The sequence below is a fragment of the Sciurus carolinensis genome, assembly GCF_902686445.1.
Source record: "Sciurus carolinensis chromosome 14 unlocalized genomic scaffold, mSciCar1.2 scaffold_115_arrow_ctg1, whole genome shotgun sequence".
Lineage (NCBI taxonomy): Eukaryota > Metazoa > Chordata > Mammalia > Rodentia > Sciuridae > Sciurus > Sciurus carolinensis.
The window spans coordinates 765,808-790,901 of NW_025920107.1; the positions used below are offsets into that span (position 1 = coordinate 765,808).

General features: G+C 35.6%; 1 long non-coding RNA gene across 1 annotated transcript in view; it reads left to right on the plus strand.

The window, feature by feature from the left end:
- Positions 1 to 531: 531 nt before the first annotated feature.
- Positions 532 to 25,094, plus strand: part of LOC124973301 (uncharacterized) — a 46,874-nt gene continuing 22,311 nt past the window's right edge. Inside the window, exon 1 of the long non-coding RNA XR_007106664.1 lies at positions 532 to 651. This is a non-coding gene — a long non-coding RNA (uncharacterized LOC124973301). The remainder of the gene's footprint in view (positions 652 to 25,094) is intronic.

Genomic DNA, 25,094 nt, shown 5'->3' on the forward strand with positions numbered 1-25,094 from the left:
CACCCTTGCACCTCAGGTGTTGTATTCATTGGATATTGTTGCCTTAAGGGGTTGTTCCATTTAAAGTTTAGTCTGTCTCCTAACAAGAACAGAGAGCAGAATAGTTAAATAACATTTTACATTAATTGCCATTATATTATTTTCATTCATGAATAATATACTGTTGTATATAATCCATAAATGAAAAGGGAAACCTGCACCAGGTTAAATGCAAATGTTCTGCTGGTTGGATTAGATTCCACTTCTGGAAGAAAATATTGCCTTAAAATAGCAGCAGCCTGAGACTGTGGGGTGCAATTCCCAGACCTCAAAAGAAAAAAAAAAAAAGAAACTGCAACCAAGGTCCATTTTGTTCTTATTCATGTGCATTGGCTCTTATTCACTGTCATTCACAGGGAAGGCTCCCTGGTCTCATAACCCAGAGGCAAGATCTGAAGGCCTGTCCAATCAGGAGCAGTTAGAACTGTCCAATCCTGTGTGCTGACAGGAAATTGGGGTTGGGCTTCTGCTGCCTTCTCCATTTCTCTTAGGTCCGCCATATCGGGCATTCAGCTCTAGGCTTCACTCTCCTGCTTAGGATTACCAGGTCGCTCTGCTGAAGGGGCTGAAGGTCTCTAGGGAGAAGGACTGGCTCCTGAACACCCAGAAATGGTGAGTGGGCAGTGTCATGACGAGCCTGGGGAGGGAGGCTGTTGGAACGGCGGTACTGACTGTGCAGAAACCAGACCCAGCAGACCGGGCAGACCAGGCAGACCGGGACTCTTGGCAGACTCTGGAGTTTGCAGGCCTGAGCCCTCCTGTGGGGCAGTTCTCCCCCCATCTTACTTGCCATCCAGATGGAGAACATGTCAGTGGCAGAGACCACTCACTGCCTTCCTTATCCTTGCAGGACATCCTCAAATACTATCTCACAGGTGTGTGCCTGTGGCCCAGCATTTTCTCAGATGTCATTGATTGAAAGGGGTCCCATTATTGAAATAAAATTTCCACATGTCATTTTCCTCCAGGAGAGCAGCTGTGGTCTGTAGGGACCACGTTTCCTCCTCAGCCAGCAAATTTTCACTTTTCCTTTCTTTTTCCTTTTCTTTCTTTCTTTCTTTCTTTTTTCTTTCTTTCTTTCTTTTTTATTTTTCTTTTTGTGTGTGTGTGTTGCTGGAAGTTGATCCTTAGGATACTTTACTACTGAGATATATCTCTAGTAATTTTTTTCTTTTTTCAAGACAGGGTCTAGCTTATTTGCTAAGAGTGTCTTTTTATGGTCTGATTTATCTAGATTTTTTATTGCAATTAAGTAAATGATTTTTACATACATATGGATTCATATATGGATTTAGTTTATATTATGATTCCTTGTTGATTATTGTAGTAGTATAGTTTCACAATATACATGAATATCAGTTAATGAGAAGTACTCCTTTTGGTCTTATAATTGAAAAATTTCCTGGCTAAAATTATATATAATTTTGTGGATGAATTTTAGAAGTTTATGGTATTGTATTTCATTAAAAGTAAGGCATGTTGATCTTTTTTATTATTGCACTATAGTAATACATAATATTGGGGTTCCTTTTTACATAATCATATAACCGTGGAATTTAATTTGTTTCACTTTATTACCCAGTAGTGTCTCTTTTCCTCTCCACCTACCTTCTCCTCTCTTCCATTTATTTATCATTTTATATATTACTGCTTTATGGATACACATAAAAGTAGAGTTTATTGTGATATACTCATATAGGCACATAGCAGTTTTCCTGGGCATATTGCAGGTAAATTTAGGGGAAAATTTTCTTCCTTGTAATGATGAGTTTTATCATCTACACAAGGGATATGTAAGTATTTCTTGTGCTTCTGCTGATACTTACTTTTTAATAAGTTCTATATATTTTCTTTCTAAACATGTATACATATGAAATATCCCGTGCATATTGCACACATATAAAATTTAAGCATGGTGTTTTATACTATTTTTTAAACTAAATATACTATAACTAAAATTTTGACTGGCTCCTAGTAATCATTTTTCCCACAGATAATTATTTTTCTCTTCCAAAATTTACATTCACTTGAACCATGTCCCTGGGGTTGTATGGTTGGTGTTTGGATGAATACTGTTGTGTTCTTACCTCTTATCATGGTCACATATGCTGTAATTTTTGGAAGTCTGTGACAGTGAGCATCATATATCTTCAATAGCAAGATTTTCCACAAATAATAATAAACTCCTTGAGTTTATTAGTATTCATTTGTTTTATATCATCATCAATATTATTTTGCCTGTGATAGAATTCTATATTTCTCTAAATATTTTTAGTAGTCCTTTAGATATTGATATTTTTATGATTATTGAAGACTTAGATATAGATATCCCCTGTATTAATTGTATTTCAAGGCATTTGCCTGAATTTCTTTTCTGGTTTCTGGCTTCAAAGCTAAGAAAATGTATTAAAAAGGCAGATAGAATTGGATTTCAAGAAATAAAAGATTTTGCATTTAATTAATAAAAAAATTACATTTTTATTTCCCTGAATTTGTATTGTAGTTATCTTATATGTTTTGTATTTGGAGATTATTTCAAATGAAATTCTAAGGCTTATCTTTTGAAATTCTAACAGAAAATATAAATAAGAAAAATCTCACTTCCTTATGGCTGAAGGAAAATATATTTTCTCAACATCATTTGTTAAGTAAATGTTGAATGACACATTCATGCAAGCATCCACTCCTTCTTTGAAGATTTATTTTAATGTTTTTGACAGTGAATCATGGATTGTCTTATCTGGAATTTGGACATTAATACAAAATCATATAGGATAAGATTTGGCATTCCAAAAAATATGCATTATAATCTATTGTTTTCTGAATGATATGTTGTAGAGATAGAAATGAGTGGACATTTATTTTATGAAATAGTTCCATATATTTTTTTAAAAATTTATGAGCCTTTAGATTCAATTCTCTTCTCAGTCATACTCAGACTCTGCACCTGTGATGTGCTTTTTTGCACTCTGTAATCTCCACACACTAACCTCATAAGGAATCTAGGTTGATAGCTCAGTTTTTGAAGAGTTACTTAACATGAAAGTAGAAAAAAAACATTTGTATTGGTCTTGGGATGTCTTCTCTAGGTACTCTCTTAAAAATGGAGTGAAAATATTTCTTCAGAAACATCCTCCACATCAGGAGCAAATTAGCCTTTGAGGAGTTTTGAAGGGAATTTCATATAGTTCTGTCTCTGAGTAACTCTCTTTGTGCAACCAAATTGCCATTTAATATCCAGAAAACTGTGTTTACTCATCCCTATAGTGAGAAATAATTTTAGAGAACACAGACAGAAAATGCTCTTCATGGAGGCAAGTAATACATGTATGTGCTGTGGCCATAGTTGAAAAACCACCTGGAAAACACTGCGGATACTAATTGTTTAACCATTATTTGCCACTCACCTGAATTTTATTTCCAAAGTTTGTAATAACCTTTTCACTGTAGGCACCAATGTCATCCCATTCCCAGCATTAAAGGTTTTATTTTTCTTGCCTGAATTCAAAATGCCAATTCACTGGTGGTTCAAGAGGGTACAACTAATTGTGTTTCCTTGCACTGATTTTATTTGAGTCCCCAATAAAATGGTTGTGTGCTCCATGCCTCTATCAGCTATGTTTAGAAAATGACATAGAAACATGTATTTTTTGCTGATTTTTACAGGAGGGTTTGGATTACTTCTGCTGGAGACATTCCTTGTTATAAACTGAACCAGGACTTTCCCAGGTCCTAGAAAAGAACCCCCAAAACAATCAGGTATATAAAAATGTTTCATTTATATGGAATATATGTGTATATTCTATATATGCACAAAGGTTCAGGCAATTCTCTTTCTTGCTTTTCTTTCATGTGAATAATACAATTCTTTATCTATATTTCTTCTCAGGTTCAAAAAACTTGAGAGACTCTGCCCTGAATGAAGCAGGAAACTTTAAGCAGAAAGCTTTCAGAGTTAAGTTTTCTCCCTCCAAATGTTGGCCATGGTCCATTCCATTCCAGATAACAGCAAGCAAGCAAAGTATATTAAAATTATACACATGCACACACACACACTCACACACACACACCTTTAGAAATCCTGCTTTTATTTAATTAGAGCCACTAACCAAGTTCTAATATAATAAGAAAAGTTGTATGAGTCATGTGGTCAAGTGGAGGTTTTTGGGATTTTAAATTAGACACATTTTTTTTGTACAGGGGATTGAACCCAAGGGCACTTAACCACTGACCAACATTTCCAGCAGTTTTAAAAGTTTTATTTAGTGACAGGTTCTTGTTAAGTTGCTGAGTCTGGTTTTTGAACTTGCAATCCACCTACTTTAGCCTTACAAGCTACTGGGATTATAGGCATGTGCCATTATCAGTGGTAAGAAAATTCATCTTGATTCCAAGTCCACTTGCTCATTTAGGGGCTTTCAGCATAGGAAGAAAAGTATGATAGACTGGCAATTAGGTCTAAGGCCAAGTTGCAAAGTAAGGAGTTGATCTTTAATCCTGAATCCTCACTGACCACTCAAGTGAGGCATATGTCAGCAGTAGACTTTCGTGTTTCTGCAGAATATTTTCAGTCACTATCTGAAGTCCCTTTTGAGCACATATATGCCAGCATTCCAGCACATTCCCAGATTGTGTGGTGGATTGTGAAGAGGGAAGATCATCAGAATCACAACTCCATGTATTGTTTTTCTGCAGGAGGAGAGTTGTGATCTGTAGTCTGTCTGTTTCTCAGTTCTTCCTACTCCCTGAGCTCATTCTTCTGTTTTGGTGGGATGGTGATATTGTGCTTTGAACCCAGAAGTCCTTTACCACTGAACTATATCACTGGTACTTTTTATTTTTAATTTGAAACAAATGCTGAGTCTGGCCTTAATCTTATGCCTAGACTCATGAGTTGCTAGGATTACAGGTGTGTGTGACCCTGGTTGAATCCTCCTGAATGTTCTAAATGTATGGTAAGCAAAATGTGAAATAAGAATGTGTGTACGTGTGTGTATGTGTGTGTATGTGTTTATAATTTTAATATATTTTGCTCGCTTTCTCATATCTAGAATGGAATGGACCATGGCCAGCATTTGGAGGGAGAAAAACTGTCTCAGAGCTTAAACCTTTATATATATGTCAATAAAATCATAAAATTGCAGCTCCCTTTTCATATTTTCAATGACAACTTCCCCTAACCTTGATATTATCAATTATTTTTCCCATTACATTTCAAATGAGCCAATTATTTTTTAATTATTATTAATATTTTTTTTTACCAATAACTGGATAGAACTTTCTAAAGAATTTGTTTTCTGCCTGGGTGCAATGACAAATGTATAAAATACCAGAGACTCAGTTGGCTAAGGCATGAAGATTGCAATTCCAAAGTCAACATCAGAAATTTAGATTGAGCATAGGCAACTTAGAAAGACCTGTCTCAAATTTTTAAAACACAGACTGGGTATGTAGCTCATATTTAACATGACCCTGTATTAAATCCCCAGTAACAGAAAAAAGCAAAGACTTTTGTTCATGTTATTATTTATGAGAATATCACATGATAGAAAAGTAGAGAAAAATCACTTGAGCTTTGTAAAAATATGTGCTCGTATTCTTCTTTTGTCTCTCCAAGGCCAGATACCTTGTTAAAATGTCTTTTTGTTGAGAGTTCCCTGATGGAATTCATGTAAGAAAGTTCTCCTTCCCTCTCTGATATTTTCCTGGTAGTGTGTTTCACAGCTGTCTGATATGAGGATCCCACATCTGGCACATCTAATGTCTCTTGAGAGTCTAGTGAATATCAGTACTTGGGTCTTATCTTGTTAAACAGCAGTCTTAATTTTGGTGGTACAGTTTTTCAGGGAAGTAACTGAGTGCCCTAAAGCTGGAAGAAATCTCCTGGGGTACCCTTCATCCCAAATGCACATCAGTTGTTTCCTGACCTTGGCTACTGTGAATACTGCTATAGTGAGGATCAGAATTCAGTCATTTTTTTAACATACTGATTTAAAATACTTTCGAATCCACACCCAGAATTATTATTGTGTTAGTTTTTAAAGAACTTTCAAATTTCAAGGCTTTTTAAAAATTGGTTTTGCTGAATTCATTTCAAGCAATTTAATGTGTTTCTTTCTTCCATATACATATAATTGGGGTACTTGTTATTCTTCCACTTTATGAAATAATCATTCTAACAGCTACACTCAGGTAACAGAAGCTCTTATTGTTGAATGGTGCACTATATTCATGATGCAAGTTTGTTAGAATCGAGGCTGCCTTATACTCATCAAAAGAAGGTGATGTGATACTATTTTAGAAATAATCAGGGATCTGTACTTTTGTCCCCTTTTCTTCACTCCTGGTGGGGATTTTAGCCCATGGAAATGCTTGCATACAAATATGGAGTCTCTTCTTTGTGATATACTGAGATATGCACATCTGTATTTGTCATTGCTCCCAAAGCTTGGAGGTTTAGAATGTAGTCCATTGAATGAAAAAATTTGAATTTCAGACAAATTTCTTACAGAAAGAATTGCCTAGTTCTGGAGTTATTAGTGAGGTGAGTTGAGGAAGAGGACTCATGAAGTATTTCACTTCCACTTGGGGAGCCAGTCATGTACTGTATTTCCCTTGTTATCTCTTTGGAGCTGCATAGATAGGAGATTAACTATTAGCAACACACTTTTGCAGAATATGCTGGCAAATGTCTTTAAGGGAAAATTGGGACCCTTGAACTTTAACTCCTCTTCTTCCCTGGTCCCATGAAATAAAACCCAGGGCTCTTGCATTTTCCTAGAAAACCACTCCTTTTCTCTGATCTTTATACTCATGTATATCTAATCTCTTTCTCTGTGTGCACCAGTTAAATTAAAATTCAAATGACAGAAAATTTATAATTAAATGTGCTATATTTATGACCCTAACTGTTTTCCTCTACTCAGGGTGAGAGTGAATTTAAGTATCCCATCCTAGCTATAAGGATCATTGCACAAGGAATGCTAATGTTCTAGTATAACTAAGCTTTCCTACTCTTCTAATGGTAGATTTTTTTTGTTTTATATGCCTCTAATTAACTTATAAATTTAAGAAAGATTCAAAACAGGTTTAAAGATTGATTTGGTGTATCCATGAGTGGATCAAGAGTCAGAAGGTTTATATTATGTATATTTTTATAATCATTCCTCTTAATATCTGCTTCCTGGAGGGTGGTGCTGGGGTATCATTTCAGTATTGCACACATTCTGCACACAATCCCAACCAGTGATCTGGGCCTCTAGTCCTAATATCTACCTTTTGATTGGATTGTATCATTCATTCACATTAAATATTTTTCTTTATATGATTGTATTTTATAGGCCTTTTATTGCACTTAACAATAAAAACCATATTTAGATACATATGGATTTACCTATCTAATTTTCTCTATTGTGATTTCTTGGTCTTTATATTACCACAATATTAAAATTTTATAACATATACTAGTATCAGGTAATGATAGCTGGTACTTTGATTTTATATTTCAGAGTTCTTGGCTAATATATATGTATAAACTTCCTGGAGAATTTTGGATGCTTTTGCATTGTTCCCTTCTTTAATTTCATTGATGTATTATTATAGTTGACTTGGAGAAAATGGTCATCCTTATGATAGTTTTACCATCTATACATAAAGTGAGCAATTGGTTCTTTGATGTACTTCTGTGTATTTTTATTTTCTCAAATTCTGCACATTTTTATATATTCTTTCATATGAAATACAATATCCATGTGACAACTTTATAAAATGTACATGGTGCTTTATAGTATTTGTGAAACTGAATATGACAAAAAATGTGTCTAGCTTCTCAGAACCATTATTTTTCACAGTTTATTCTTTATTTCTTCTTAAATATACATCCCCTTTAACCATGCCCCTGGGTTTCAACTCAAGAGGAATATGGCTATTTCTTCATATGTCCAGGTGTTTTAATTTCAGTCTCTGTTTCTGCTAGTGATGTGTCATGTATTTTTGATTAAAAAAATTCTGCACATGGATAATAGCAGTTTAAACTATATCTCCCATTTATGAGAATGGCTTTCTTCCACATGTTCATCAATAGTGTTTAATTTTGTGTTTATGATGTGATTTTATTTTACATTACCTAATTTCTAGTGATGTTTAGGTTTTCATGATTATGGAACACATATATGGTCTGTTTGAAGTGAGTGTTCAAGTTTCTTTCCTGCTTTTCTTTTTGCAGTCTGTCTATTTCTTCTTATAAGTGTTTGATTATATACGAGGCAATTTGGTCCTTTTTCCTCACACCATTTTATGGTATCATCCATGAATGAAATTTTTATTGTAATATTTGACAATTTATGAATTTAAAAATACTATTTTGTGTAATTTTGAAAAGAAATAACTTTTTGTTGTTCTTTTTCCCTTTTGTGATATTGGGGATTGAAACTGGTGTACTATTACTGAGCTATATCCTCTGAACTCTTTTTTTAATTTATTTTTACTGTAAACAAATGGGATACATGTTGTTTCTGTTTGTACGTGGAGTAACAGCATACCATTTGCATATTAATACATTTACATAGAGTAATGATGTTTGATTCATTCTGTTATATTTTTACTTCCCCCACCCCTCCCACCTCTCTTTTCCCTCTATACAGTCCCTCCTTCCTCCATTCTTGCCCCCCTCCCAACCCCCATTACGTGTCATCATCCGATTATCAGTGAGATCATTCGTCTTTTGGATTTTTGAGATTGGCTTATCTCAATTAACATGATATTCTCCAATTTCATCCATTTGCCTGCAAATGTCATAATTTTATTATTTTTTATTGCTGAGTAATATTCCATTGTATATACATACCACAGTTTCCTTATCCATTCATCAATTGAAGGACATCTAGGTTGGTGCCATAGTCTGGCTATTGTGAATTGAGCAGCTATGAACATTGATGTGACTGTATCTCTGTATTATGCTGATTTTAAGTCCTTTGGGTATAGGCCAAGGAATGGGATAGCTGGGTCAAATGGTGGGTCCATTCCAAGTTTTCTAAGGAATCTCCACACTGCTTTCCAAAGTGGATGCACTAATTTGCAGTCCCACCAACAATGTATGAGTGTACCTTTTTCCCCACATCCTCTCCAACATCTATTGTTGCTTGTATTCTTGATAATCACCATTCTAATTGGGATGAGATGGAATCTTAGTGTAGTTTTGATGTGCATTTCGCTTATTACTAAAGATGGTGAACATTTTTTCATGTGTTTGTTGATTGCTTGTAGATCTTCTGTGAAGTGTCTGTTCATATCCTTAGCTCATTTGTTGATTGGGTTATTTGTATACTTCATGTAGAGTTTTTTGAGTCTTTATATATTCTGGAAATTAGTGCTCTATCTGAAGTATGAGTGGCAAAGATATTCTCCCACTCTGTAGGTTCTCTCTTCACATTGCTGAGAGTTTCCTTTTCTGAGAGAAAGCTATTTAGTTTGAATCTATCCCAGTTATCGATTCTTGCTTTTATTTCTTGTGCTATGGGAGTCCTGTTAAGGAAGTCTGATCCTAAGCCAACAAGGTGAAGATTTGGACGTACTTTTTCTTCTATAAGATGCAGGGTCTCTGGTCTGATTTCAAGGTCCTTGATCCATTGTGAGTTGAGTTTTGTGCAGGGTGAGAGATAGGGGATTAGTTCCATTCTGTTGTATATGGATTTCCAGTTTTCCCAGCACCATTTGTAGAAGAGGCTATCTTTTCTCCATTGCATATTTTTGGCACCTTTGTCTAGTATTAGAAAATTGTATTCATTTGTGTTTGTGTCCATGTCATCCATTCTGTACCATTGATCTACCTTTCTATTTTGGTGCCAATACCCTGCTATTTTTGTTACTATTGCTTTGTAGTATAGTTTAAGTTCTGGTATTGCCATACCCCCTGTTTCATTCTTTCTGTTAAGGATTGCTTTAGCTATTCTGGGTTTCTTACTCTTCCAGATGAATTTCATGATTGCTTGCTCTATTTCTCTAAGGTACGTCATTGGAATTTTAATTGGAATTGCATTGAATCTGTATAGCACTTTTGGTAGTATGGGCATTTTGACAATATTAATTCTTCCTATCCAAGAGCATGGGAGATCTTTCCATTTTCTAAGGTCTTCCTTAAATTCTTTCTTCAATGTTTTGTAGTTTTAATTCTAGAGATCTTTGTCCTCTTTGGTTAGATTGATTCCAATGTATTTTTTTTTTTTTTGAGGCTATTGCAAATGGAGTTGTTTTCCTCATTTCCCTTTCAGTTCTTTCTTTGTGTATAAAAATGCTTTAAATTTATGTGTGTTGATTTTATAGCCTGATATTTTGCTGAATTCATTGATGAGGTCTAGAAGTTTTCTGGAGGAAGTTTTTGGATCCTCTAAATGTAGAATCATGTCATCTGCAAATAGTGACAGCTTAAGTTCCTCTTTTTCTATTTATATTTTTTTAATTTCTTTAGTCTGCCTAATTGCTCTGGCTAGAGTTTCCAGGACAATGTTGAATAGAATTGGTGAAAGAGGACATGCCTGTCTTGTTCCCGTTTTTAAAGGGAATGGTTTCAGCTTTTCTCCATTAAGAATGATGTTGGCCATGGGCTTAGCATAAATAGCCTTTACGATGTTCAGATATGTTCCTATTATCCCTATTTTTTTTTAGAGTTTTGAGCAGGAAGGCATGTTGTATTTTGTCGAACGCTTTTTCTGTGTCAATTGAAATAACCATATGATTCTTATTCTTAATTTTATTGATATGATGGATTACATTTATTGATTTATTGAATGTTGAACCATCCTTGCAATCCAGGGATGAACCGCACTTGATCGTGGTGCACGATTTTCTTAATATGTTTTTGGATACGGTTTGCCAATATTTTATTAAGGATCTTTCCATCTGTATTCATCAAGGACATTGGTCTAATATTTTCTTTCCTTCATGTGTCTTTTCCTGTTTTGGGTATGAGGGTCATGTTAGATTCATAGAATGAGTTCGGTAGGGTACCCTCCTTTTCTATGTTACCATTTCATCTGCCCTATTTACCCTTTAAAATTGCAAACATTTTCTACCTTTCTATCTACTTTTCCCTTATACCGAATTGGATCCTTAACATCTCTTATTGCTACTTGATGTATATAACATCTTCCCCTACCACCAATGATAAGAAAAAAAGTAGAAAATCCTCAAACACCTGGAGACTAAATCATTGCAATTATTTTACTGAATGATGAGTGGATTGCAATATGAATCAGTGGTGAAATAAAATACTTAGAAGTAAATGAGAATAGTGGCACAACATATCAAAACCTCTGAGTCACTCTGAAGGAGGTTGTAAGGGGAAAATTTATATTATTGAGCTTGTTTATTAAACAAACATGTAGACACCAATTAAATGAACTAACATTACATCTCAAGGTCCTAGAAAAAGAATAAATCAATAACAACATCATTGGATCACAGGAAATAAAATCAGAGTCCAACACAATAAATTAGACATTATAAAAACAATTCAAAAATCAATGAAAAGGTTGGTTCTTTGAAACAATAAAATAATTTGATAAACTTTTAGCTTAGCTAAATATAAGAAGAAAACAATGCAAAGTATTTAAATTTGTGATGAATGTATCACCACAAGTCCTACTGAAATAGAGGGGAGTATTAGAAATTATATTGTTTTAATACTTCAATGTGTAAAAACATTCCTAGATATGTGTGACCTAACCAAACTGTATCACGAGGACCTAGAAAATTTGAAGAGATCAAATTCTAGTAATGAAATTGAGGAAGCCATAGAAAACCTACCAAAAGAAACATCTAGGACTGGATGAATTCTCAGCCAAGTTCTACCTGGCTTTTAAAAAAAAACTAACATTAATCCTCCTCAAATTTTTGCGCTATATAGAAAAGTAAGGAATGCTTTCAAACTAATTCTTTTAAACTAGTAGCCCCCTGATTCCAAGATCAGACAAAGTCACATCAAAGAATGAAAATTTCATGCCAATATCCTTGATGAATATAGATGCAAAAAATTCTTAATAAAATACTGACAAATTGCACAAAAAACACATTAAAATGATAGTTCACTGTAGTCAAACCCAAGGCTGGCATTATTGTAAATGGAGAGACTGAAATCATTACCACTAAAATCAGAAAGAAGACAAGGATTTCCTCATTTACCAATTTAATTCAACATGCTCCTTGAAACCCTGGCTAGAGCAATGAAGCAAAAGATAGAAATTGAAGTGATACCACTGTTTACCAGTGACAAGTCCTGCATCCTCAGGTGTTGAAGTATAATGCCAGAGAAGCATGCTGAAACAAGCATAGAGTAGAAAACAAGACACTTTATTAAAGAAAAGTAAAAACAGACTTCCCCCCAGGTGGAAGAAGGGGACCCAAAGGCAGAATCCATTGGATGAGCAAATCTTGTCCTTTCTACAGGTTTTATTCTCCTGTTTTTTTCCCCTTTATCTCTTTTCTTCCTTCATTTGTTACTAGGACAGAATTTGCAGGTGAGATGCATAACATGAGAAGCGAATGGGCAGGGGGAGGGCCAAAGTGATTCAGACAGGTAAGGGCCCAAGGTGCATTAATTAGCAGCTCCTTGACTGTGGTCTCTGACAAGGGCAGGTAAATTGGGTAATCAATGGGCTCTGTGGATTCTTGACATTCCATTGTCCCAGGGCAGACTCCAATTTCCAGAAGCAGATGGTTTTTTTGGCCTGCATTTCCTTGATTTGACCCAATCCCCTTTTCTACACTAACTGCCTGTCATAAATTCTGGCTTCATTACCCCTCTAGTTTTAGGAACTCCTTACTTCTATAAGGAAAGGGGGCAATGACAGCTTTGGCTGCTTCAAGCTGGAAGGGGCAGCATGGGACAAGCAGTTTGGAGTTCCCTTTCAGAAATTGGGTCCATGGAGGGGTCCATGGTAAAAGTCTGGTTGAGAAGTAATTGGTTGGAGGGTCATTTGAGAGATGGGTGTTATATAAGAGAAACAAGAAGTTATGAGTGCTCAGATGATATTAATGCAATAGTAAATGACACAGCATAGGAATACAGCAATGAATATGATAGTGATGACAGAGACTAATAATATTTTTCACCAGAAGGTACCAGAGAACCAGCAGCTAAGAATTTGTTCCCATTAAAGTCTGGGGAGGACATGGCCTCTATCTGAGAGTGTAAATCTTTAAGAATGTCAGTCACTTTGCAAGAGTTGTCAGAGATGTAAACACAGCATTCAGTACTAACAATGGCACAAGCACCATCTTGGGATGCATTGAGCATATCGAACGGTATCCAATTTTGTAAGACAGCTTCCCTCATGAGTGTTACTTCTGTGTTAAGGAGAAAAATGCTTTAAGCAGTTTCATTGTTACTTTGAATGCTGTGGGGCAGCCCACATTGAGGAATTATTTCTTCTAATAAGGCTTTGACTACTTCTCCTTCCTGTGCAGTTCAGGAGGGATAGGCCTCAGTGCACCCACTAAATGTATCTTCCATAAACATTAAATATTGAAATCCATTGCTTTTTGTTATGTGAGTAAAATCAAGATGCCAGTCTTCTCCAGGGAATTGCCCTGTCCTCTGTAGCCTTGGGGACTTAAGTGGGCTATTTCTTTGGTACATCTCACAGGTTTTGACTATTTGTTGGATTGTTTTTGAAATATGTTTTCCTTCAAATATCTCTTGAGTTAATTTGAGAGTGTTTTCTTCTCCTAGATGGGAAGGTTGAGGTAGGGTGTGTAAAATCTTACACTGGGAATTAGCAGGTAACTAAAGTTTGTTATCTCCCATCTGAATCCACCCAGAAGGTAAGAGATTACCTCCTCTAGATAAAATGTGCTGTGTTTTCTTCCTGGGTGTATTGAGGTCTTATCTCTGAGGGAGAGCCTGTCCATATTAGACATGCTAAGGTTGTCATTTGTTGTAAAATCCCCTTAGTTCCTTCTTTGGTTTGCTGATCTGCTCATCTATTGCCTTCTGTTATCTCATCTATTCTTTTGATGTCCTGGGCAGTGGATTACTGCTACCTCTTTGGGTAAATGCACAGCTTCTAATAGTTTTAAGATCTGTTCATAGTTTTTTATAACTGTTCCCCCAGTTGTTTGAAATCCTTTCTTTCCAAATTGCTGCATGAGCATGTAGGATTAGGTAGGCATATTTAGAGTCAGTATAAATATTAATTCTCTGTTGTCTCCCTAGTTTGAGTGCTCTTGTTAGGGCTATCAATTCTGCAAGTTGTGCACTTGTTCCTGGGGGCAAAGATTGTGCCTCTAAGGTGTCATGTAGAGTCACCAGAGCATATCCAGGTTTTTGTTCTCCTTGTTCCATAAAGAAACTTCCATCAGTGAACATGGAGAAGTTTGGATTAGACAGGAGGTTTTGAAGGTCTTACTGGGCTGAGTAATTCATAGTTAGAACCCATTGGCAGTCTTGTTCAGGACTTTCCTTGACTGTTTCTGGGAGAAAAGTAACTGGATTTAAAGTAGAGCAAGTCCTTATCTGAGTTTTGGGTCCTTCCAGAAGTAAAGCCTGATATTTTATAAGGTGACTATCTGAAAGCCATAGTCCTCCTTTTGTGTTTAAAATTTATGAGAGATCATGGGAAGTGTAGACAATAAGGTCTTTTCCCAGGGTGTTTTTGATTGCCTCAGGGATGAGTAGTGCTATAGCTGCAATTACTTGCAAATAGTGACACCATCCCCTAGACACCATGTCAAGTTCCTTGCTGAAATAGTCTACTGGCTGTTGAACAGGTCCATTCTTTTGTGTTACCATTCCTAGGGCTATTCCTCCTCTTTCAATGACAAACAGGTTAATTTTTTCTTTAGTAGGTAAACTAAGGGCAGGGGCTTGGAGTAGGGCCACTTTAAATGTCTTAAAGCTTTAGTATACTCTGGTACCCATATTAGGTTGGTTGCTCCTTGGTGTAAAGTTTCTTTCAGTATGCTGTAAAGAGGCTTAGTAATTCTCCTTTTCACTCAGGAAGCTAACTCCTGTGAGAACTAAGACCAGCACTTCAGCCTTTTTCTTGTCTCTAAGCTCTCTTTCCTTCTTTTCCTCTTCATCTCAATTATAAAAAACAGAAGTTACAAGTCAGAGTATATCATCTAAAGATTGATCAGGGCCATATGAAAATTTCTGTAATTTTCTCTGAATGTCTGGGGTTGACTGAATGATAAATTTGTCCTTTAAAATTAAGTGGCCCTCTGTGGATTCAGGATCCACAGTGGTTTGTTTTCTCAGTGCCTCCCTGAGTTTCTCCATGAAAAGAGTTGGGCTTTCCTGGGGACCTTGTATAATTTCAGAGACATTGGAATAGTTAATAGGCTTCTGTTTGATTCTCTTAAGGGCCTTAAGGACTAACATTTGGAAGTGTCTGATCTTCCAAGCATCCTGTTTTATCATTTGGAACCTAGTTGGAATCATTTCTGTGCATTGCTCCCTTGGATAGTTGGGTTTAGATGTAGTTTGGGCTCCTGGTGCATGAGCAAGGTGTAGGTCATTACCAAATATTTCAGTGCTTTTAGGGTGGTTTTCTTCTCTTTGGATGTTAAAGTCTGGTTGAGTAACAGTATAATATCTTTCCAGGTGAGGTCAAACACCTGGCATAGTTTTTTGAAATACATCAATATATTTATCTGGATTTTCTGAAAAATTCCCTAGGTCTATTTTTATCTGTCTTAGGTCTTGGAGGGAGAAAGGGTTGTATACTTTAATTGGTCCAAATTTTTCTCCTGGCATCTTCTGGAGAGGTAGTATATTTGATCTGTCCATCAGGGCAGATGGAGAAAGGCCAGCATTTGGAGGACAGTAGGTCTACTGATGGACATTAGCAGAAAATGAAGATTTGGGGGTCCCCATGATTTCTTTCCTTCAGTAGGTGATTCTTTAAGGTATTCTTCCCTTATGGCAGTGGTTATGGCTGAGTCTACTTTACATTGTTTGCATAATTTGCGGTTTTCCCTTAGGGTAAAGAAGGTTTGAACATAAGGTACCTCACACCATTTTTCTTCCCTTTTGCAAAATCTATCAAGCTGTAAAATGGTGTTAAAATTTATACTTCCCTCTGGTGGCCAGGATTCTCCATCAGAGAGTTTGTATTGAGGCCAGGCCTGGCAGCAGAAAAAAAATGAAACACTTTTTCTTGAATGTCTGTGGGTCAAATTTGTCACAGTTTTTCAGTATGCAGGCTATTGGTGAGCCTGGCAATACTGTTGAGAGTGAAGTTCCCATCTGAGTGGAACAAAAGAAAAATAGACTTCAGGTGCCCATGCTGGAGACCATTTTTAGGGACATCTCCCTAAGTTTGAGCTTCATTATGGTCCAGAAAAGCCATCTGTCACTACCTGACTTTTGCCAAATTTACTTCTGGCCTTCTTTGGCAAAGTGCTAGTGTCCCAGTTTGCCCTGTGTAGAGACCCTTGGAGGATTCAGATTTAAGGACATTACTGCTTTTCTCCCTGCCACTATAAATTCCTAATTAAGAGAGAGACACAAAACAAAAGAAAAATTGCACATCTTCTTGCCTATTTTTGTATACTAAAGGAATCTCCAGAGAGTGATCGAACACCTAATGGTTGTTAGGCATGCAATGACCTGTTCTTTGAGGGATTCAAGGAGGGGTTGATTTAAAATACCTCCTCTTTGCAGCTTAGAGCAAACTAAACACATTTAAGTTCAGAAAAATTTTAAACAAACTAGTAAAGTCTAAATATGCAAACAAAGGTAACCCAGGCATTTTCTTACTAATTATCACATATCTTTCTCTTGCTCCTACCATCTGAATTCTTAATGTCTGATCAGTGATCAAAGGGGAAACATCCAGGAGGGAGTAGATGTGGGGGAGTTTTGTACAGCTCATAAAGAGGCAAAGATGATTGGTGCTTTCCCTCAGTCCTGTTTGTCAAATGATCACCCTAGATACCCCTTAGGGCAGTCGGGAGTGGGAGTCCAGATAAGAAACCTTTTGAGATCTGCCCAAGAGTAGCCTGGGCCAGAGAACCCCAGAGTTGTTCCAAATATTCTTCCACCTCCATGCATCCTGGGAGGTCAGGACTAGGGACATTGTGTAGTGATGGCAATTGTCCTCCAGGCCTGGAAAAAAAAAGTAGGAAACAGCTTCAGCAGAGTCCAATGTGCCTCATCAGCAAAGAGCAGGTGATTGGTAACTGTCTGGGCCTGCAAACCTCTCACCTGAGTCCTGAGGATGGCAGGTGTACTAGCTGCATTTCAGTTGCCAACGGGTGCCCATTTTGCCCTCCAGAAAGAAAGAGACAGAATGATGCACCTCAAACAGATGTGGGGTGTGTGCAGAGAAGCTTACCTCGGTGTAGATTTCAGTGGGACCTCCAAATCTGATTCCGCCATTTACTGGTGACCAGTCCTGCTTCCTCAGGTGTTGAAGTATCAATGCAAGAGAAGCACACTGAAGTAAGCGTAGAATAGCAAGTAAGCAGCTTTATTAAGAAAAGTAAAAGCAGGCTTCTCCTGGGTGGAAAAAGGGATTCAAAGGCAGAATCCTTAGGATGAGAAAATCCTGCCATTTTTAAATGTTTTGTTCTCCTGTTCTTTCCCATTTATCTCTTTCCTTCCTGCCTATGTTACTAGGCCCAGTTTTGCAGGTGAGATGCATAAAGTGAGAAGCGAATGGGCAGGGGGAGGGCCAAAGTGATTCAGGCAGGTAAGGGCCCAAGGTACATTAATTAGCATCTCCTTGCCTGTGGTCCCTGACAAGGTCAGGTAAATTTGATAACCAATGGGTTCTGGAGATCCTTGATATTCCATTCTCCCAGGGCAGTCTCCAATTTCCAGAGACAGATGGTTTTTATGGCCTCCAGTTCCTCCATCTGATCTGATCCCCTGTTTCTACACTAACTGCCTGTCCCAAATTCTGGCTTCAATATGAGTAGGAAAAGAGTGTTCAAGCTATATCTTTTTGCTGGCAACATGATTCTATATGTAAAAGTCCCAAAAATTCAACTGGTAATTTTCTAGATCTCATGAAGAAATTCAGCAAAATATTGGCATACAAAATTAATACCCATAACTCAATTGAATTTCTATACATCAATAATGAATCATCTACAATATAAATTAGGAAAACTATCCCTTTCACAATAGCCTCCAAAAAAAAAAAAAAAACTACTAAGGAATCAACCTTATAAAAGAGGTGAAGCATCTCTACAATGAAAATCAGTGAACAGAGCTATATTTAAAAGAAAACTAAATAGGCATGAAAGCTAACATGACTAAATAGGCATGAAATGGAACAGAATTGAAGATGTATAGATTAATTCCACCTAAGTATAGTTACCTCATATTAGACAAAGATGTTAAAAGTGCACATTGGAGAAAAGATATTCTTTTCAACAAATGGTGCTAGGAAAACTGGAAATCCATATGTAATAGAAAGACAGTTGATACCTATTTCTCACCCTGCACAAAAGTTAACATTAAGCAGGTCAAAGACCTAGAAATTGTACTAGAAATGCAGAACATACTAGAAGAGCAGTTAGGACCATATCTTCAACACAGTGGTACAGCAACTGATTTCTTGAACAGGACTCTAAAATAAAAATAATAATAATAATAAATTTGATGGGACCAAACTAAATACATTCACAACAAAAGAAACATGAAGACAGAACCTACAGAATGTAGAAGAACTTTGCTACCTGTATATATTGTTAATTTCTAGGATGTACAAAGAATTCAGAAATCTTAAACACTCACATACAATCAATAAAGGGACAAAGAAACTGAAGAGACCTTTCTCAAAGAATAAATCATCAAAAAATATTTGAAAAATACTCAAGATCTTTAGACATTAGAGAAATACAATTGAAAGTGCCCTGAGATTCCACCTCAGTCTGTTCAGTATGGTATCAAGAAAATTAGTAACACATGTTCATGAGGATGTGCAGAAAAGAGGATGCTCATACATTGTTGGTGGGACTGCAGATGGTTGTAACCCCTCTGGAAAATAGTATGGATATTCTTCAAGGAATGGATCCACCATTTAAACCAGTGAACCCACTCCTTAATATATACCCAAAGGACATTAAATTCAGCATACTACAGTGACACAGCCATATTAATATTTATAGCAGCACAATTTAAAATAGGTACGTTATGAAAGCAACATAGGTGCTCTTCAACAAATGAATGGATAAGGAAATCGGGGCATATATACACAATGCATTGTTAATCAGACATAAAGAAGAATGACTCCATGACTTTTACCACTAAATGGTTGGATCAAAAGAATATTATGCTAAGTGAAATAAACCAATTCCTGAATCCAAAGGTTGAATATTTTGCTGATATGTGAAATCTAAACCACATAGAGTAGAGGAGGGTAAGAAAAGTTCATAAGATTAGAAAATGGTGAAAAAAAGAAGGGAGGATGATAGAAATAGAAAAGGTAGTACAATAAATCTATACATCAATAATGAATCAGCTTCAATATAAATTAGAAAAATTATCACTTTCACAATAGCCTCAAAAAAAAAAAAAAGAAACTACTTAGGAATCAACCTTATAAAAGAGGTGAAGTATCTATACATTGAAAATCAGTGTATACATAAAAAATACCTAAGTGAGTTCCACCATCATGCCCACCCACAAGACAATTGTTATTCTAATTAGAATAGGATATATTCCATGCTTATATAAGTTCATAAATGGATTCTACTGTCATGTAGAACTAAAAAGAACCAATAAAATTACATAAAAATGACAATTGTTTGAAAAGCTAGATGTTTATCCTTTTGTAAATATAATACAATATATACATGTATCAAAACATTATTGCATAAATATGTATAATTTTGATTACATATATTAAAATATTTTAATTTGAAAAATAAAGCACAAACTAAATATTCAAATAGGACTGTTGTTCTATTTGATATTTTAATAACATACATAAATATCATAAAATATCTGAACTCAAATTCACTAGTAAATATTTCCTTTATGTGGTCAACCTCATTGCCTTTAAAAAGTTTCTTTAATTCCACTATGGTCTTGGAATAGCTAGAAAAATTGTTACATTTTCAGAAAACCCAGTTCCATCCCAGAACTACTGAATCAGATTCTTCATTTCAGTAATCTCTTATTCATGGTTATACTATTATGTATAAGAATTCCCTGCATTTTGATTCATTGTACACAAATGGGGTACAACTTTTTATTTCTATGGTTGCACACAATGTAGATTCATGTAATTCATGTACTCATACATAGACATAGGGTAATACAGTCTCATTCTACTATCTTTCTTTCCCCTACCCCCTCCTCTCCCATTTTCCTCTACACCAAAGAAACTTCATTCTTCTCTTCCCCCTACCCTGCCTCTTTATATATCCTCATTCACTTATCAAAGAAAACATTCAGACTTTGGTTTTTTGGGCTTGGCCTATTTCACTTAGCATGATAATTTCTGACTGCATCCATTTACCAGCCAATGCCATAATTTTATTCTTCTTTATATCTGCATATTATTCCATTTTGTATATGTACCACAGTTTCTTTATCCATTCAGCTATAGAAGGGCATCTTGGTTGGTTTCATGATCTACCTTTTGTGACTTGAACTTCTATGAACACTGATGTGGCTGCATCACTGTAATATGCTGATTTTAAGTCCTTTGGATATAAACCGAGGAGTGGGATAGCTGGGTCAAATGGTGGGTCCATTCCAACTTTTCTGAGGAATCTCCATATTGCTTGTCAGAGTGGCTGCACCATACCAGCAATGTATGAGTGTGACTTTTTCACCACATCAAAGCCAACATTTATTATTGCTTGTTTTTTTTTTTAATATTAGTCCTTCTAATTGGAGTTAACCAAATGCTTAGGGTGATTTTAATTTGCATTTCTCTACTTACTAGGGATGATGTGTTGGTAACCTGTATATCTTCTTCTATGAAGTGTCTGCCCCATTCCTTAGCCCATGTATTAATTGGTTTCTTTGTATTTTGGTGTAAAGTTTTTTAAGCTCTTGATACACTTAGGAGATTAGTGCTCTGTCTGAAGTATGTGTGGAAAAGTTTTCCTCCCACTCTGTAGGTTTTCTTTTAACATTATTGTTTCCTTTGCTGAGAAAAAGCTGTTCAATTGACTCTATCCCATTTATTGATTCTTTCTTTTATTTCTGTGCTATGTGAGTCTTGTTGAGGAAATATTGTCCTTAGTCACCATGATGGAGATTTGAGGCTATATTTTCTTCTGTTTAGTGAAGGGTCTCAGAACTAGTTTCTAGATCCTTCATCCATTATGAGTTAAGTTTTGCACAGGGTGAGAAATAGGGTTTTAATTTTATTTTACTGCATGTGAATTTCCAGTTTTGCCAACACCATTCATTTAATAGGATATCTTTTCTCCATTGTAAGTTTTTGGGATGTTTTTCTAGTATGAGATAACTGTACTTATGTGGGTATGTCTCTGTGTCTTCTATTCTGTATCATTGTTCTACCTGTCTATTTTGGTGCCAGTAACATGCTGTTATTGTAACTCTTCCTCTGTAGTAGAGTTTAAGGTCTAGTATTGTGATACCTCCTACATCACTCTTCCTGTAAAGGATTATTCTAGGTCTCTTGTTCTTCCACATGAATTTCATGATTGCTTTTTGTATTTATATATAAGTGTCATTGGGATTTTAAATGGAATTGCATTAAATATGTATAATACTTTTGGAAGTATGGCCATTTTGATGATATTAGTTTTTCCTATCCAAGAACATGGGAGATCTTTCCATATTCTGAGATCTTCTTACACTTCTTTCTTTAATATCTCTAGTTTCCATTGTAGAGATCTTTCATATATTTGATTAGATTAACTACAAAGTATTTTATTTTTTTGATGCTATTGTGAACAGAGTTGTTTCCCTCATTTCCCTTCCAGATATTACATTGCTTATGAATTAAAATGCTTTAGAATTATGCATGCTGATGTTCTATTCTGCTATTTTGCTGAATGCACTTATTAGGTCTAGAAGTTTTCTGGTGGAGTTTTTTGGATCCTCTAAATATAGAATCATGTCATTGTCAAATAATGATACTTTTAGTTCTTTTCCTATTTATATCCCTTTAAATTCTTTGGTCTGTCTATTTGCTCTGACTAGTATTTCAAGGACGATGTTGAGTAGAAGTGATGAGAGAGGGCATCCCTGTCTTGTTCCAGTTTTAAAGGGAATGTTTCAGTTTTTCTCCATTAAGAATGATGTGGTCTGTGGGCTTAGCATAAGTAGCCTTTACAATGTTGAGGTAGGTTCCTACTGTCCCTATGTTTTCTATTACTTGGAGTATGAAGGGGTGTTATATTTTGTCAAACACTTACTCTACTTTTATTGAAATAATTTTATGACTCTTTACCTTAAGTCTATTGAATTGATGAATTGCACACATTACATTATTACAGTTGTTGAACAAAACTTGCACTCCTGGAGTTTACCCCATTTGATCACGGAGCACTAACTTTTTTTTTTTTTTGTAAACAAATGGGATACTTGATGTTTCTCTGTTTGTACATGGCGTAAAGGCATACCATTTGTGTAATCATAAATTTACATAAAGTAATGTTGTTTTATTCATTCTGTTATTTTTTCCCTTCCCGCCCCACCGCTCTCACCCCTCTTTTCCCTCTATACAGTCCTTCCTTCCTCCATTCTTGCCCCCCTCCCTAACCCTAACTCTAACCCTAACACTAACCCCTCCCACCCCTCATTATGTGTCATCATCCACTTATTAGCGATATCATTCATCCTTTGGTTTTTTGAGATTGGCTTATCTCACTTAGCATGATATTCTCCAGTTTCATCCATTTGCCTGCAAATGCCATAATTTTATCATTCTTTATGACTGAGTAATATTCCATTGTATTTATATATACCACATTTTCTTTATCCATTTATCAATTGAAGGACATCTAGGTTGGTTCCACAATCTGGCTATTGTGAACTGAGCAGCTATGAACATTGATGTGGCTGTATCTCTGTAATATGCTGATTTTAAGTCCTTTGGGTATAGGCCAAGGAGTGGGATAGCTGAGTCAAATGGTGGTTCCATTCCAAGTTTTCTAAGGAGTCTCCACACTGCTTTCCAGAGTGGCTGCACTAATTTGCAGCCCCACCAGCAATGTATGAGTGTACCTTTCTCACCACATCCTTGCCAACACCTGTTGTTGCTTGTATTCTTGATAATTGCCATTCTAATTGGGGTGAGATGGAATCTTAGGGTGGTTTTGATTTGCATTTCTCTTATTACTAGAGATGTTGAACATTTTTCCATATGTTTGTTGATTGCTTGTAGATCTTCTTCTGTGAAGTGTCTATTCATTTCCTTAGCCCATTTGTTGATTGGATTATTTGCATTCTTGGTGTAGAGTTTCTTGAGTTCTTTATAGATGCACTAACTTTTTTATATGTTTTTGTATGAGATTTGCTGAAATGTTGTTAAGGATTTTTGCATCTATATTCATCAGAGATATCAGTCTAAAGATTTCTTTCTTTGATGTGTCTTTGTCTGGTTTTAGTGTCAGAGTGACACTGCTTCACAGAATCAGATTGGAAGTGTTTCCTCCTTTTCTATTTTCTGGAATACTTTGAGGAGTATTGGAATGAGATCTTCTTTGAAGGTCTTGTAGAACTCAACTGAGAATAACTCTTATCCTGAGCTTTTCCTGGTTCATAGGATTTTAATGGTTTCTTCTATTTCATTGCTTGAAATTCATCTGTTTAAATTGTGTATGTCCTCCAGATTTAGTTTGGGAGGATCATATGTCTCCAGAAATTTGTCAGTGTTATCAATGTGTTCTATTTTTTGGAGTACAGATTTTCAAAGTAGTTTCTCATTTTGCTATTTATTGCAGTTGTGTCTGTCATATTTCCTATTTCATCATGAATTTCTTTAATTTGAGTTTTCTCTCTCCTTTGTTATTGTGGCTAAGGTTTTATCTATTTTGTTTACTTTTTCAAAACAACAACTTTTTGTTTTGTCAATTTTTGAATTGTTTCTTTTGCTTTTATTCTATTGATTTAAGCTCTGATTTTAAGTATTTCCTATCTTCTACTACTTTTGATGTTGTTCTGTTCTTTTTCTAATTCTTTGAGATGTAATATTAGGTCCTTTAGTTTTTGACATTTTATTCTTTTCCTGATTGAGCTCCATGGAATGAATTTTCTGCTAAATACTGCTGTCATGGTGTCCCAGATATTTTGATATGTTGTACGATCAATCTCATTTACCTCTAACAATTTTTTTTATTTCATTCCTGATGTTTTCTGTTATCCATGCTTCATTTAGCAGCATATTACTTAGTCTGTAGGTGTGGAGTAGTTTCTGTTTTTTATTTTGTCATTGATTTCTAATTTCACTCAATTATGATATTATAGAATGCAAGGTAATATCTATTTTCTTGCATTTGTAAGGACTGCTTTGTGGCAAAACATCTGGTCTGTTTTAGAGAAGGATCCATGTGCTGCTGAGAAGAAAGTGTATTCACTCATTGATGGATTGAATATTCTATATATTTCTGTTAAGTCTAAGTTTTTGATAGTTTTATTGAGTTCTATAGTTTCTTTGTTTAGTTTTTGTTTGGAAGATCTATCCAGTGGTCTGTGTGCTAAAGTCACCCAGATTTAATATGTTGTGGTCTCTTGTATTCCTGAAATTGAGAAGGATTTTTTTGCTGTACATGAATGCATCCTTGTCTGGAGCATAAATAATTAGGATTGTTATGTCTTCCTGATTTATGGTTCCCTTAAAGAGTATAAAATTTCCTTCTCTATCCCTTCTGACTATGACTTGAAGTCCAATTTATCTGATATAAGAATGAAACCCCTGCTTTTTTACTGAGTTCCTGTGTGTAGTAGTTTTTTTTCCCCATCTTTTACTTTAATCTTTTCTATTAGATGAGTCTCATGAAGGCAGCATATTGTTGGGTCTTTCAATTTAATCTAATCTGCCACCCTATCTGTTTTGTTTGATGAGTTTAGGCCATTAACATTCAGTGTTTTTATTGAGATATGATTTGTAATCCCAGTC